Source organism: Cetorhinus maximus, chromosome 12, assembly GCF_964194155.1.
Source record: "Cetorhinus maximus chromosome 12, sCetMax3.hap1.1, whole genome shotgun sequence".
In the NCBI taxonomy this organism is placed as follows: Eukaryota; Metazoa; Chordata; class Chondrichthyes; order Lamniformes; family Cetorhinidae; genus Cetorhinus; species Cetorhinus maximus.
The window spans coordinates 75996510-76011443 of NC_135890.1; the positions used below are offsets into that span (position 1 = coordinate 75996510).

At 50.7% G+C, this 14934-nt stretch overlaps 1 protein-coding gene across 2 annotated transcripts in view; it reads left to right on the top strand.

The window, feature by feature from the left end:
• The first annotated feature begins 10048 nt into the window (after positions 1–10048).
• Positions 10049–14934, top strand: part of aifm3 (AIF family member 3) — a 126510-nt gene continuing 121624 nt past the window's right edge. For both annotated transcript variants that reach the window (XM_078552860.1, XM_078552861.1), the window contains exon 1: positions 10049–10331. The gene's annotated coding sequence lies outside the window, so the exon portion shown is untranslated. The remainder of the gene's footprint in view (positions 10332–14934) is intronic.

Consider the following 14934-nt stretch of genomic DNA (forward strand, 5'->3'; position numbering starts at 1 on the left):
CAGAAGATAGAGGGTTTCACACCTCATTCAAAGGACAGTGCCTCTGAATGTCAGGTTGCAATTTGCGCTCAAGTTTCTGATCTAGAGGTGAGAGTGCTACCAACTGAGCCATAGCCGACTGCTGACATCCCCCACACCTGTTGCATCACCTCTGATGCTCCCACCTGACCGCTGTATGTATAGAATTCCTCAGATTCAAAGGAAACATTCCCAGCAACTAAGCCCCTTTAACAAAAGGAAAATACATCAGGATCTGCAAATCTGAAATTAAAACTGTCCAAGCTGGAAATACGCAGCGCGTCAGACAGCATCTGTGCAGAGATGAAACAGAGTGAACATTTCCAGTAAATGATCTTTCATCAGAACTGGAAGAAGGTAGAGATTTGGTACAGAACCAGGGAAAATGTGAGAATTAGGGTCAAGGGCAGCTATGATTAAGTAACAAAACAGAATGATGGTGCAAGGTGGATGAAGAGGAGGTGCAAATAATTACAAAGTCCCTATAATGGCTGTTGGCTTCCTTAACCATTTCACAGTTAGTGGACTTACATGGTCCTCACTTCTTGGGCTACAGGCTACAAAGATTTCCTCTGAACAGCAAGGAGCCCAAGACAATGCTGCTGGGTGCACCAAACTCAAAAATCTTGACTCAGTTTGAAAACTTTAATCAACTCCATCAAGATGCACTGCAGAAACCATTTGTGATGGGCCAGTTCTTTTTGCCAATGGAATCCCATTCCAGGTTAATAGGACTGAGCATGAAGTCCACCCCATAGCCTCAACATGAATGGTACAACCCAAAGCAACACTTGATCCCAGTTCCAGAAGTCAGTGCACTTGACAGCGCTTCAGCAATCAAATCAACGCTCATCCCCATCCCACCCAGCCCAACCAACTCAGACTACCTTCGGAGCCTTGAGTGCAGCTGTATCCTCAATTTGGCAAATTGCTCCCAATACTTACAATACTTTTCACAATCTCATAGTTAACCAAATACCCTTCCAGAGGGTACCCTCTGGAACCCCTCCTAAAGCCACAGTAACCAGCACAGTCATCAACCTAATCATTATTTACCCCAAGATAAAGGCAGCTCTGAAGAAGAGTTATACGGACTCGAAACATTAACTCGGTTTCTCTCTCCACAGATGCTGCCAGACCTGCTGAGCTTTTCAAGCATTTTCTGTTTTTGTTTCATAATTTGCCCAAAGGCGAGTTTTTGATCCCATATCCACGCCACTGCTAAGACTGCCTATTTCCACCTCTGTAACATCACTTGGCTCAGCCCCTATCTCAGCTCATCTGCTGCTCAAACCCTCATCTATGCTTTTATTACCTCTAGACTTGATTATTCAAACACATTCCTGGCTGGCCTCCCACCTACTACCCTTCGTGAACATGGGGTCATCTAGTACTCTGCTGCCTGTGCCCTACCTTGCCCCAAGTTCCGTTCATCCATCAGCCCTGTGCCCACTGACATCTATTGGCTCCTGGTGAAACAATGCCTCAATTTAAAAATTCTTATCCTTGTTTTCAAATCTCTCCATGGCCCCACCCCTCCCTATTTCAGTCACCACATCTTGTCCTATGACCTTCTGAGGTATCAGCGTTCCTCCAAATCTAGCCTTTTGTGATTTCCCAATTTTAATCACTCCACTATTGGTGGCTACCCCATACAACTGCCTCAGTTGCAAGTTCTGAAATTCCTTCAATAGACCTCTCCATCACCACCCCTCCCCCTCACCCCGCTCTCTTTTCTCCTTTAAGATGTTCCTTAAAACATGCCTCTTTGACCAAGTTCGGCCCTAATATCTCCTTATGTCGCTTGGTGTCAAATTTTGTAGAAAATGCTCCAGTGAAGCACCTTGGGATGGTTCACCATTTTAAAGGTGCTATATAAATGCAAGTTGTTGTTGGTTCAGCTTAGCATTTTACTGTGTGGATAAGCATTAGTCACTAGTTACAGAACTCTGGACATAGTGTATGTTTAATACACAGGCTTTGCATATCGGACTGGAGAGAATGCATAACACACAAGCTGAAATCTGTTAAATGTAGTTTGTAATCAAGAGGTTGGAGTGTTATCACGAACTGCAGTGTTGTCCCAACCGTCAGGTGCCTTGCAATGTGCTCTATGCTATACAATATTTACAACTAAAATTTATGGGAGGGGATTCATTCATCATGGGAGGTTTTGCAACAAACAAGTATCTGACGAAAGAGATCGAGATAAGCTTTTGTGGTTAAATCACATGATTTGATAAGGTTTATTTCAATGCAAGCTATAGAGACGCATTCTAATCCAAAAAGAGACAAGATGCTGAGTGGAGACTGAAAGTATTGTTTGAGAGTGGGTTTTTTTGAATAATTCAAACATTCTGGGCTGTTTCTAAAACACAGCGTTGCTGAAGTGTGTGGGTGCCAAAGCACCTCTGATGCAGAAGGAATTCCTAGCTCTCAGGGGGGAGAAGATGAAGAAAAGAAACTCTCTGAAGGTTTCAGCTGTATTTCCCAGGCTCTGTTTTGCCATTTCTGTCAGCTGCTTGTTGCTCTGCTCACCCTTTCTCTCTACAGTCTCAGTGTCTGGCTCAGTGGGTACCTCTCTCACCTCTGAGTCCCAAGGTTGTGGGTCCAAAGGACCACACCGAGGGTGGAATCATCCCAGATTTGCACTACTTGCGGTAGCGGGCAGGAAAAAGAGCGTTTTACCCGTTGACCGCAGTGGCGGCTTTTCACACCATATCATCCCAATCCCGCCTCATTAATCATGCATTCCCGGGAAACAAGCCGCTCGATGGCAGGTGGGCTCTTTTTCGCCCGCCACGCCGTCACTTCACTGCTTCCTCACGCTGGGCACATTATTTAAAGTGCAGCCATGCCCACACCTCTCAGCGCTTCCAGCCCAGGACTGCTGCATAGAAGACATGACCCCTACAGGCAAGAAGACTGCAACCACCCCCGCCTCCCCGATTTAGTGACGTGTCCCTGGAACGTTTTTTGGACACGGTGGAGGCCTGCCATGATGTCCTCTACCCCTGCTCTGGCTGCAGGAGGGGCAGCCACATCACCAATCCAGCTTGGGAGGTGGTGGCAGCGGTGGTCAGTGCCAATGCCCTGCCAAAGAGGACAGCCACCCAGTGCTGAAAGTGGATGAATCATCTCCTCTATTCTGCCAGGGTAACTCACTCTTCTCATCACTCTCAACTCACACACTCTCACAAACACATCACAAATCCACAGGGGTCTCACTCACTGCCAGTTCAAGGGACATCACCATTCACTCTCTCACACACACCTTCATTTGCCCTGCAGATCATGTCCTCATCCTGTCCATGGCAGCACCCACCACCCACACATGTCAGGCATCCTTCTCATCTGGCCTGGCAGGCGTCCTGCTTACACTTTATCTTTACTCATGCAGGACAAGTTGGCACACAGCAAGAGGGAGAGTTCGCAGACTGGTGGAGGAATGCTTGAACATCAAGGTTCTAACAGACTTTGAAAATAGAGTCATGCAGCTGGCCGGCGATAATCTGGACCAGTCCTGTGCTGACGGTGAGGTTGGTGCTGCTCTGCCAAGTGAGGATCCAGCAGTGCAACATCCATCAGACAACCATGCTGTGAGCGATGTGTCCTATTTCACAGGCCACTGCCATGCACTAATTATCTCTCCTTGCTTCCAAAGGCACATCTAGGGAACTGTTGGGGGGATCCGTGACCCAGGGCCTCAACTCAAGCCCCAAAGACACCTCGGAAGAGGAATCTGCTGAAACCCAAATTGAAGGCCCATCACAGCGCTTACCTACACCCTCCATCAGCGCAGAGACACACACCTTGGTGGGACCTAGTTCTAGAGTAGCCTCGGGCTCACAATCTGATGAGCACATCGCACTGTCTGATCCACAGCAGGCGGCGGCAGGGACCTCCCAGGTTTCTGGGACTCAGAGGACTGCAGGAGGCCAGAAGTCTGCTGAGCCAGAATCAGATAAGGAGCCTCTGGACTCAGTCGTACCTCAGTTGCTGCAGCTGCAAAGGTAAGCTCAGGAACATCAGGAAGGGAAGTCCACTGCACTCCTCAGATTGCTAGGCACAACGGAGGAATCCGTCTGCCTTCAGTCCCAGGTTATAGTGCTGGTATGCTAACGCACTGAGGTCAACACTGGTAGGATGGCAGCCGCCATGGAGATCTTGGTCCAGGACATTGGTCCTGCACTGCCGTGCGGGCTCAGCCCCATTGCTGATGCCATAGTTGGCCTCCAACAGTGTCAACACAAGAGGGGTATGGGGCAGATCAATCTCACTCCAGCTTTTCCTTCTCCACAGGGGCCCTCGGGCACCCATAGGGAAGAGGATCAGCAAGTGCACACCCTGGGGCCATTCACCCAGGTGACTCCGGGAGTGTCCGGCCCATCCAAATCCCCTCTTCCTGTGACCCCAGCAGCTTCAGCTCCACAACTAAGGAAACTCTTTCGAGTTATCAACAGTCACAGATTGCAACTCTTTCGAGTACAATCACAGTTCTTGGTTTCCGGGAGTGGGACATGAACCCACAACCCTCTGATTCAAAGGCGAGGGTGCTATGAACTGAGCCACAGCTGGCACTGGCCTCCCTGTCAGGGGGGGAGGCTGGTGCGCCCGTCCGACGTCTGTCTTGAGACACAGTCCCGGCCGGCACGGTCACCGAGTCCCGAATGCGCCGGCTCTACCACCTCCCGACAATATATGTACATAGGAGGTTTGGGTCTAGTTGTCCGTGTTGTCAAGAGGTTCTCGGCTTTGGCCCTCTGCCACTGTCGCGGGCTCCCTGTCTCGACAGTCGCCGTTTTTTTTTTGAGGTGCAGCTTCAGCTCCACAGGCTGAGAAGGGTGCCACTGCCACACAGCAGGACCCAGAAAGCAGGTCATGGCCCTCCAGGTCTCAGCCCTCCAGAGGACGCCCATCAAAGTCATCATAGACAGGGAGTAGCAGTCAGCAGGCTGCCACCACCTCCGCTGTGGATGTCGGGAGTGCACAAGACGCAGAGGCAGGATTAGGAATGTTAAGAAGGCATAGTTTTACAGACTGGGCAGGGGTGTTAATCACATGCACATAATGTTCACTATTGTAAATAAAGTCCCAAGAATCTCTCCTTGCCTTTGGATCCTTGTTCTGATGAGCAGTGTTCGTGTCACTCAGATGTGAAACCTTTCTGCACAAGACAAAGGCGGGTGTCTTAGTCCAGGGCCTCTTTCCTGTGCTTTGTGCAGCCTTCAGACCAAAGTGATGGTCCAGTCTCACATTCACTGGACACATTACTGATGCCTGCACCTCGATGGTGCTTGTCATTGTTGCCAGAATGTTGTGGGCAGGCACCACAGAGTTCCGACATTCTCTCTGTGTGCTCTCAGCACCTTTGAGGTGGGACTGGCCCCTCATCTCTTCAGCATCTGTGACCAGTGACAGTGAAGGGGACAGGTGCTGAGGGCTGACAATGGGTCAGGTGCATTTAAAGTTTCACAGTCTCCATGATATGACCCTGATCACAGAGCGCAAGCGAGCTGTTATCACTCATACAGGAGTCAGACATTCAGGGACAATGTGAAGATCTATGGAGTGTCCTCACTGCATGTCATCATCATCCTCCTGGAATCTAGCGACTATTAGGGCCTCTGCTGCATCTCCATGACATGAGCCTGAGCAGTCAGGGCATGTGCGCTTCCCTCAGCCAGACAGGAGTCAAACGTTCACAGATATGATGTGAGGATCTATGGTGTCTCCTTGTTGCATGTTGTCATCATCCTCCATAAATCTAGCAGCTATCAGGGCCTCCCGAAAGTGCCTGCTTCATCTGGCCAGTGCAAGGGCCTCATCTCCGATATCGTCGCCTTCGAGGACCTCCTCACCTTCACCCTCAACCCCGTCGACGTCCTCTTCACTGGAGGAGATGTCCATCTCCTCCATCTCCTCCTCAGCCAGCTCCTCTCCCCGTTGCAGCGCCAGGTTGTAAAGGGCACAGCAGATGCATGTGAACTGTATTGTCGGGCTCCACCAGAACGGTCCAGGAACCGGAACCTCATTTTCAACACTCCGATGGTTTGCTCCACCAAAGTCTGTGTTGCTGCATGAGCCTCGTTATATCTTCTCTCTGCTGCAGTCTGAGGCCGCTGCACGGGTGTCATCAGCCACAACCTCTGCTGATAGCTCTGGTCCCCACAGATCCAACCCTGCAGCCTCTCTGCTTCCTGGAAGATGTCAGGGGTCTGAGACCCCCTAAGGATGCCAGAGTCGTGGATGCTCCCTGGAGACTGTGCACAGACCTGTAGGATGCATTTCTAGCAGTCGCATACCAGCTGAATATTCAGCAAGTGGAAGCCCTTGTGGTTGATGCAGTTGACCGCTTGTTGCCATGGAGATCTGAGCACCACGTGAGTGCAGTCGATAGCACCCTGCACCTGTGGGAAACCTGAGATCTGGGCAAATCCCAGCGCTCTTGTATCCTGGCTTTCCTGATCCCAAGCGAAATACACAAAGTTGTGTGCCCTCACGTAGATGGCATCTGTGACCTCCTGGATACATTTATGGGTGGAGGTTTGCAAGATCCCTCACAGGTCACCTGTGGAGCCCTGGAAGGAGCCACTGATGTAATGATTGAGTGCCATGGTCACTTTCATGGCCACTGGTAGTGGATGCCCTCCATGTCCCGGTGGCACCAAATCCTGCAGCAGGTGGCAAATGTGACTGACCAGTTCCCTGGACATGTGCAGTCTTCAGCAACACTGGTTCTTGGTCATCTTCAGGAATGAAAAGCAGCGTCTATAGACCCTGGGTGTCACTAGGTGCTGACCAGCGCTGGCTCACTGTGGCTCTTCAGTGGCATGTGTGGGAGCCCCAGCCGCCCATTCTTCCTGAAGGTGCTGCTCCACCCTCTGCCCAGCCAGGCGCCTCTGTCGCTCTCTTCTCCTTTGTCTTTGCTCTCTGTACGCCACAAGGCTTACAGCTAGTTCACCAGGCTCCATGCTCCTGAAGTACTCCTCCTACAGGGTGAAAGAGAGAGATGCGTGGGTTAGCATGGGCTTGGTTAAGTCTGAAGGCCCCTTAATGGATCCAAGAGGGTGCTGGTCACCCCTTGAATGGTCAGAGTTTAGTGCGCTGCATGGCTGCCCGAAACCCCACCCACCTCCACCCCACTCCACCTGACCGATTGGCGGCAGTTTTGCCCATTGGACTGCATGCTGTGCTCTCAGCTCAGGCACAGGCATTCTCCTAACCCGCACTGCAAGGCTGCACTGTTAGCTTGAACCATGAGGGAGACTGGTCCAAACCGGGATGCTGACATTACAAGGGTTGGGAGCACCTCCACCAATGATTACTCCATGGCCAACTTTAGCAAGGAGATTGTACAAAGTGTCCAGCCGTCCAACTATTCTGCAGTCCACTAAAACGCTCATTAGTTTGCAGTCTGTGACCAAGGGGTGAAAAGCTCTGGAGCACTTGGTGGTACTTTAAGGCCTCTGCGTTGCTTGTGTGAGCAGATAAGCTATAGGTCCAACTCCAAGCATGTCAATGTGGCTGCGTCTGAACTGTATCCGCTGTAAAGCAATGGTCTCTTTACACAAGGTTTCCCTAATGTGTGGCTGCTTCCCTCACCCACTCCCCCACATGTGCTTGTGCACTACCATCAACTGGAGTGCTGCCCTGGCACACGCCCGCCTCAACTCACCTCAACCAGAGTGCTGCCCTGGCACACCCCCACCTCAACTCACCTCAACCGGAGTGCTGCCCTGGCACACCCCCACCTCAACTCACCTCAACTGGAGTGCTGCCCTGGCACACCCCCACCTCAACTCACCTCATCCGGAGTGCTGCCCTGGCACACCCCCACCTCAACTCACCTCATCCGGAGTGCTGCCCTGGCACACCCCCACCTCAACTCACCTCATCCGGAGTGCTGCCCTGGCACACCCCCACCTCAACTCACCTCAACCGGAGTGCTGCCCCGGCAAACCCCCACCTCAACCCACCTCAACCGGAGTGCTGCCCCGGCAAACCCCCACCTCAACCCACCTCAACCGGAGTGCTGCCCTGGCACACCCCCACCTCAACCCACCTCAACCGGAGTGCTGCCCTGGCACACCCCCACCTCAACTTGCCTCAACTGGAGTGCTGCCCTGGCACACCACCACCTCAACTCGCCTCAACTGGAGTGCTGCCCTGGCACACCACCACCTCAACTCGCCTCAACTGGAGTGCTGCCCTGGCACACCACCACCTCAACTCGCCTCAACTGGAGTGCTGCCCTGGCACACCACCACCTCAACTCACCTCAACCGGAGCGCTGCTCTTGCAGCCCGCACCCCCCCAAACCCCACCCCCCACCCCCAACTCGCCTCAACTGCAGGGCAGCCATTGCCCCGGGCACCGCACTGCCAGCCAGCCGGGAAAAAGCGACTTGCCTGTCCCCTCGCCTGAATGTGTGGCGCCTCAACCTTGAGGCCCAGTAAGTGACCCTCACAAGCGCTGCGCAACATTACTGTGCATTCACCTCCGAGTTGCCCTCGAAGTGCAGCTTACCAGGTGCACCCCTTATAAATGCTGTTGTGATGGCACACCAATGTGCTCGGATGATCCAGCATGGGGGATGATTCCGGCCTGCTGAGCTTATAATGATATGCTGACACTGCCCAATGTACAGCCATGGGAAATGGGGCCAGCCATTGACGGGTGGAGCGGAAGGTCGCAAACGACAGCGTGAAACTGATTTTTGGCCTTCCCGCCATATTGTCGGCTCAGGCCCACCATGACATCCACCACCAACAGGAAAGGACGATTCCGCCCCTGGACTTGAGCACAAAAATCTAGGCTGACATTCCAGTACGATACTGAAGGAGCGTTGCACCACTGAAGCTGAGAGGTTAAACCCAAGGTCTGCCCACTGTAGGGAGACAGAGTGGCATAGTGGTCATGTTGCTGGACTTCTAATCCAGAGGCCCAGGCTAATGCTCTGGGGGCCTAGGTTCAAATCCCACCACAGCTGGTGGAATTTGAATTCAGTTAATAAATCTGGAATATAAAGATAGTCTCAGTAATGGTGACCATGAAACTATCTTTGATTGTCATTAAAAAAAAAACCCACCTGGTTCACTAATGCCCTTTAGGGAAGGAAATCTGCTGACCTTACCTGGTCTGACCTACATGTGACTCCAGACCCACAGCAAAATGGTTGACTCTTAGCTGTCCTCTGAAATGACCTAGCAAGGTCAGTTTAAGGGGCAACTAGGGATGGTCAACAAATGCTGGCTTTTCCATGAAAGAATAAAGAAAGGTGGGGGTAATAGATCCCATGGTGCTATTTGAAGAAGAACGGGGGAGTTCTGCCCGGTGTCCTGGTCACAGCTGCCAGGCCATCATTGTGGAGTGTAGGAGGGAGGAAGCCCCTCCACGCGTACAACCCTCTGGCACCCATGGCTCCATGTCAGGGGAATTAAAGGAGATGCCCTGCCTGGCCTTGGCAGGGTGCCCATTCTGGTGGTATCAGCAATTTGCCCCTAAATGGAGACTTACTTGGTAACTACCTGCATGCCACTGTCATTACTGTAAAATTCTTAGAACCACAAGCAGTCAGAAACTCCTCTTTAACTACAAATCTGTATGGAAACAGGCAGGCAGTGATTGACAGCTGTCAAAGATTGTTTCAACTCTTTCCCTCACTGATACTGCATTTTTGTTGCTAATTGTTCCACACTGCAGTATACTTTCCAACAGCCCCCCCCCCACCTCCCCCCTCCCCCTCTCCACCCTCATTTCCCATTCCCCACAGCGCTTGAAGAGAAGTAGTGAAGGGACTGTAAAGATAAGAGCTTCCCACCTCGAGAGGCAGCCTTCGATATCACAAAGGCATTCATTCGGTAGCTCAATGAAGGTCGTGCCTCAGGCTGGAAGGGAGAAACTATGCGTCAGCCTTCCTGGGGACGGTGTTCAGCTGCCAGGATCTTGGAAAAGAGGGAGGGGAGGGGCAGGGAAGAGAGGAGGACTGCTTCTCAATTCGTGCTGTGCTAGCATCCTGCTACTTCATCAATGCTGCATGCTGCTGAGGGCTGGCTGGCAGAGCTCCCTGCTGCATTCCACTTGCTGGTCTTTCAGTTCGCCTCTGCTGCGGAGACTTCAATCTCATGTGATTATCATTCAGGAAATTCCTTGGCAAATGTTTTTACTACCAGAGTGCCCACAAGCAGAGGAAGACAGAGAGCCTTTTTTTTTTAAACAGCAAAGATAAAGGAATTCTGCACCTTGGATCCATTTAAGAAAAACATTGGGAAGTATTTTATAAACCGCTCTGCATCGTTGCTTCAACACAGGTAAGTATCACTGCACTTGTATCCCTATAGATATCAGGTGTCGGTTCTCAGTTGTGATTAACCCAGTCCCTGTTAGGCAAGAAATGCCTCAAAACTGGCTTTTCAAAATTCTCCTTGCTGGTCTCTATATTCATGTGGCTGGCAACAAGAAAGAGCTTGAATTTCAGACATATTTGCAGCCTTGCAACCTCAAAACCGAGAACGTTCCCCTGACTGTACTATGCAGATGCCAGCAGTCTGCTTTAGGAAATAGGTTTTGTCTTGTATTGGAAGCACTGTAGCTCTGAGTCAGCAATATTGGAAGGCACAAAGCAGAATATATCAGGCTGTGTTTAAGTGGACATGGCTGTCCAGTGAGCTGAGATTTTATTTGACCTCTTTGCACTCAACACTTAACTGCTGCTCGGAGTTTGTGGTGAATAGGATCATATGGGCAATTCCTTGATTATATGGACCTGTTTAGTTGTATTTTTAGATTGTTTATGTTCCAGCTGTGGGCTGCACGGAGCTGGTTTGCATTTTCAAAGAGGTGCATTAACCGTTTGGCTGCTGAAAAGCTTTTCAACACTCTACGTAGAGGATAACTAGGCAGCTTGCATCAGTCACATAGAAGGTAAGAGTTAGTGGTCGTGGGTTACACAGATGATAGTACATAGCCAACACTGTTATAATGGTTAGCCAATCTGTTTTTTAGTCACTGTTGGTGAGGGATAGATACTGGCCAGGACACAGGGGTAACTCTACTCCTCTTTGAATAATGCAGTGTAATCTTTTATGTCCACCTGAGAGGGCCTCAAGTTAACATCCCATCCAAAAGAATTGATGACTGGAGATCAGAAGGACGCCAGTGGAATTTCAGGGCTAGTAGGGAATGAATTACATAGGAAATAACCCACAAGCAGCAGTGAAGAATTGCAATAATAGGTAGAAAATTATATAGAACACAGCCAGTAGTTGATTCCTGAGATTGAAAGATGACTGGCGGGGAGTTATAGGGTATAGGGCAGGGAGACATGGGAAGAGTAATAGACATTTGGCAGTGAGTTACAGATAGGTAATAATCAATTAATTACATGAAGGACAATAGACAATGAGCTGCATGAAGAAGGAGCTGCTGTCAACTGTACAGAGTACATGCTCCACAGTCAGTTCCCTGAACAGTAATAGACAGCTGGCAAAGTTAACTGAGGGGAATAGACACCTGAAAATGGGTCACAGAAATAATAATAAACATTTGGCAGTGAGCTGAATTGAGGGCAATAAATGCCTGGCAGTGAGATAAATACACGGTAACAGTAGGCACCTGGCAGTGAGTTACAGAGAGGATAATAGACAGCTGACAGTGCATATTGGAGCATTGGCTGAGGGCTGGAGGATTGCAAGTTTACACCCCTGACCACAAAAGGGGAAGGAGATAAACCTGCTGACTACAGAAGACTACTGGAGACCATTGTCAAGGACACAATTACTTTTCACTTGAATAGATGGGACAGTGAAGTAGAGATTAATGAACATCTGGTAACGAGTCACACAAGCTGATAGGCATCTTGTAGTGAGTTACACAGAGGGTAATAGACAGTGAGCTAACAGTTACAATGCATTAACTCAGTGCAGTGATATTGGTGATTTAAGTGCTGAACCTTGCTTGGGTCTGAGAGAGTGATTCGTATTTTCCAGCAGAGATGTGTTATTGTTCAATAGATATACCAAATTTTCTTTAGTGTGTTTGGGTTGAGGCATATTGGTGCCTGCCCACTATTGTAGGTACTGTACTTTCTTAGTAACAGCCAATTGAAGCAATAGTTGGCCTGGAAACAGGCCATCCCAAATGTAAAATCATTTTTTCTTTATCCAACAAAATTAGTTGCTACAAATTTCTAGTGAAAATCACATTTTTGTCCCATTTGAATTGGATAATTTGAATACGTTTCCCATGGTAAAATTGACAGTGTGACCCATTGTCAGCCTCCTCGTATACTCTGCTTCATTTAAAACAATTTAACCTATCCTGCTAAAGCTGTGAATTTGTATCATTCTGTCTCTGTAAAATTAGTCACCAGAGACATGCTACAAACTACTGTTTGTGATGTTAGCCTTTATTTCAAAAGGGCTAAAACAGCTGAGAGTCATCTAGCTGGTTTTAAAATAGCAGAGAGTCATCTAGCCAGTTTTCAACCAGAGAGAGATGGAACTGTAGAATCGCTAAATATTTCCAATTAGGAATAGCTCCCTCTGATGGCTTAATGGGTAAATACATAAAGGGACATAAACACTGAAGCACACAGACCAATCTGTCACTGGTATGTGTTGAGTTAGATCATAGGAAGAGTCAGCATGTAGCACCTTTCTTGATCAAAGTTCTTGCTAAGCTGTGCGACTGCGTGGCCATGCAGCAGGTTGGAAGGCATCATGTCGGCCTGGCTCTGTGTCTGCATGGCCACACAAAATAATTTAATGGAACCACACATTGGAAAAACAGGCCCCGTGCAACAACTATGGCCGTGATTTTCCGTGCCCGCCGGTGTCAAGCATGCTCAGTGGCGCGAGCAGACAATATGGCGTGATCGGTTTCACGACGGCGTGAAAGCAGTTCGCGATCGTCCACTCAGCCTGCCAATGGCGGGCCCTGTTTCCTGCCATCGGACATCGGGAACCTCGCTGTAATACATCAGCATATCATTATTAGGCCTGCCCGCCAGAATTGTCCCTCACCCCGCCCCCATTGGATCGCCCACCCATGTCGGCAGGGAAGCATGATGGTGTAGAACATGTCGTGACAACTGTGACGTGTAGAAGTCGGGACTTGCCCGCCAGAGCCTTGCTCACATCGCGGACATCTGAGGAGCAGAAGATGCTGGAGCCCGACAGCAACGACACACTGGAGGAACGTCAATGGCATGCTGAGGGGGGAAAGGGTGCAGAGGGGGGAAGGGGTTCTGGGGGGGAAGGGGTGTGGAGGAAGGTTGAGAATGACCGAGGGCAGAGTGAGGTGTTAGGGTGGGAGGGTGAGGGTGCGACACTAGCGATAGAAGGGTGGTTGGTGGGGACCCGAAGGCAGACACGGACCCTGGGGGTAGGCGGAGGAGGTCGGGGAGGTGAATGTGGATGGGGATGGGATTTTCGAGAAGGAAGGGAACGTGCACATTCACCTGGACATCCCCAAAGGAAAAGGGTTGTGGCTGGTAGGTCACGGAGAGGAAGTGGAAGGTGATGCCGGGGGTGGGGGTAAACTGTGATGGGGAAAGGAAATGGGTGACTGGGGGAGGGGAAAGGACGCGGGAGTGAATGAAAAACCGAATCAATACCATGCTGGCTAAATTGAAAGTGAAACGAGAGTCGTGGTGGGCGAGAGCAGGTGCTGCATGGGAGTGAGGTCAGTGGGTGGGCGGAGATGCAGGTCAGCTCAGATGGACAACTGAAAGTGAACCCCAGCAGGCAGCATTGAAAATGCTCAGGACAGTGAGATGAGTGTGAAATGGGAAGGATCCGCTTGCACGAGGCTCCGAAATGCCCTGCCACAAACACACTTTTCCCTCCAGGATCACTCGTGGGCCGGCTGCTCCCTCTGCAGTGACGGGTCTTCTGGGCTGCTTATTCCCAGCTCTCCAATGGAGGAGGAGACCTCTTGGCTGCAGTTGAGGGTATGGATGGAGCTGAGGGACTGGCTGGCTGAGGGTGTTGGTCCCTTGGCAGAGCTCCCTGTGAATTGAAGTCGAGATAATTAGTGCATGGCAGCAGAGTCAAAAGCAGGAGATAGGGCACTCACAGTTACGTTGAGAGAGAGATGATGCAGTACAGGATCCTCATGTGGGTATTTGCCACCGTCCTCACCGTCATCACAGGCACAGTCCACATCCTCACCAGTCAGCATGATGGCACACTCCTCAAAGTGAGTGAGGGGCCTAATGTGGGCCACTCCACCCCCGGTCTGGGACCTCTCCCTGCTGACCTAAGACAGCTTCTCCTGCATGAAAACAGATGGAGAGAGTGTGAGCAGGATGCATGGCACTGCGGGGAATGTTTGTGTAGTGAGCAGAGCCATGGACAGGATGAGGATGTGAGCTCCAGAGGATATGAGTCTGATGGAGATGTGAGAGTGTGTGTGAGAGTTAGTGGTGTTGCCCCTTGAGGTGTGAGATCCCTGTGGATGTGTAATGGGTTTGTAAGTGTATGAATTGAGTGTGATGAGAAGAGTGAGTCACCCTGGCGGAACAGATGAGACCATTCATCCTGTTGCGGCACTGGGTGGCTGTCCTGTTTTGCAGGGCATTGGCACTGACCACCGCCCCCCAAGCCTGCGGCCAGAGCGGGGGTAGAGGGCATTGCAGCAGGTCTCCACAGCATCCAAAATGCGTTCCAGTGACAGGTCGCTGAACCTGGGTGGTGGGGGGGGGGGGGGGGGGGGGGGGGGTGGGCTACAGTCTTTTTGCCTTTCATGGACATCTTCCCTGCAGTAGTCATGGACTGGAAGCACTGAGATGTGTGCGCACGGCTGGACTTTAAATATGGCGCCCAGCGTGATGATGCGACGAGGTGATGGCGGGCGGGCGAATCAGAGCCCACCCGCCATGGAAACGACGTGTTTCCCGGGAATGCACAAATA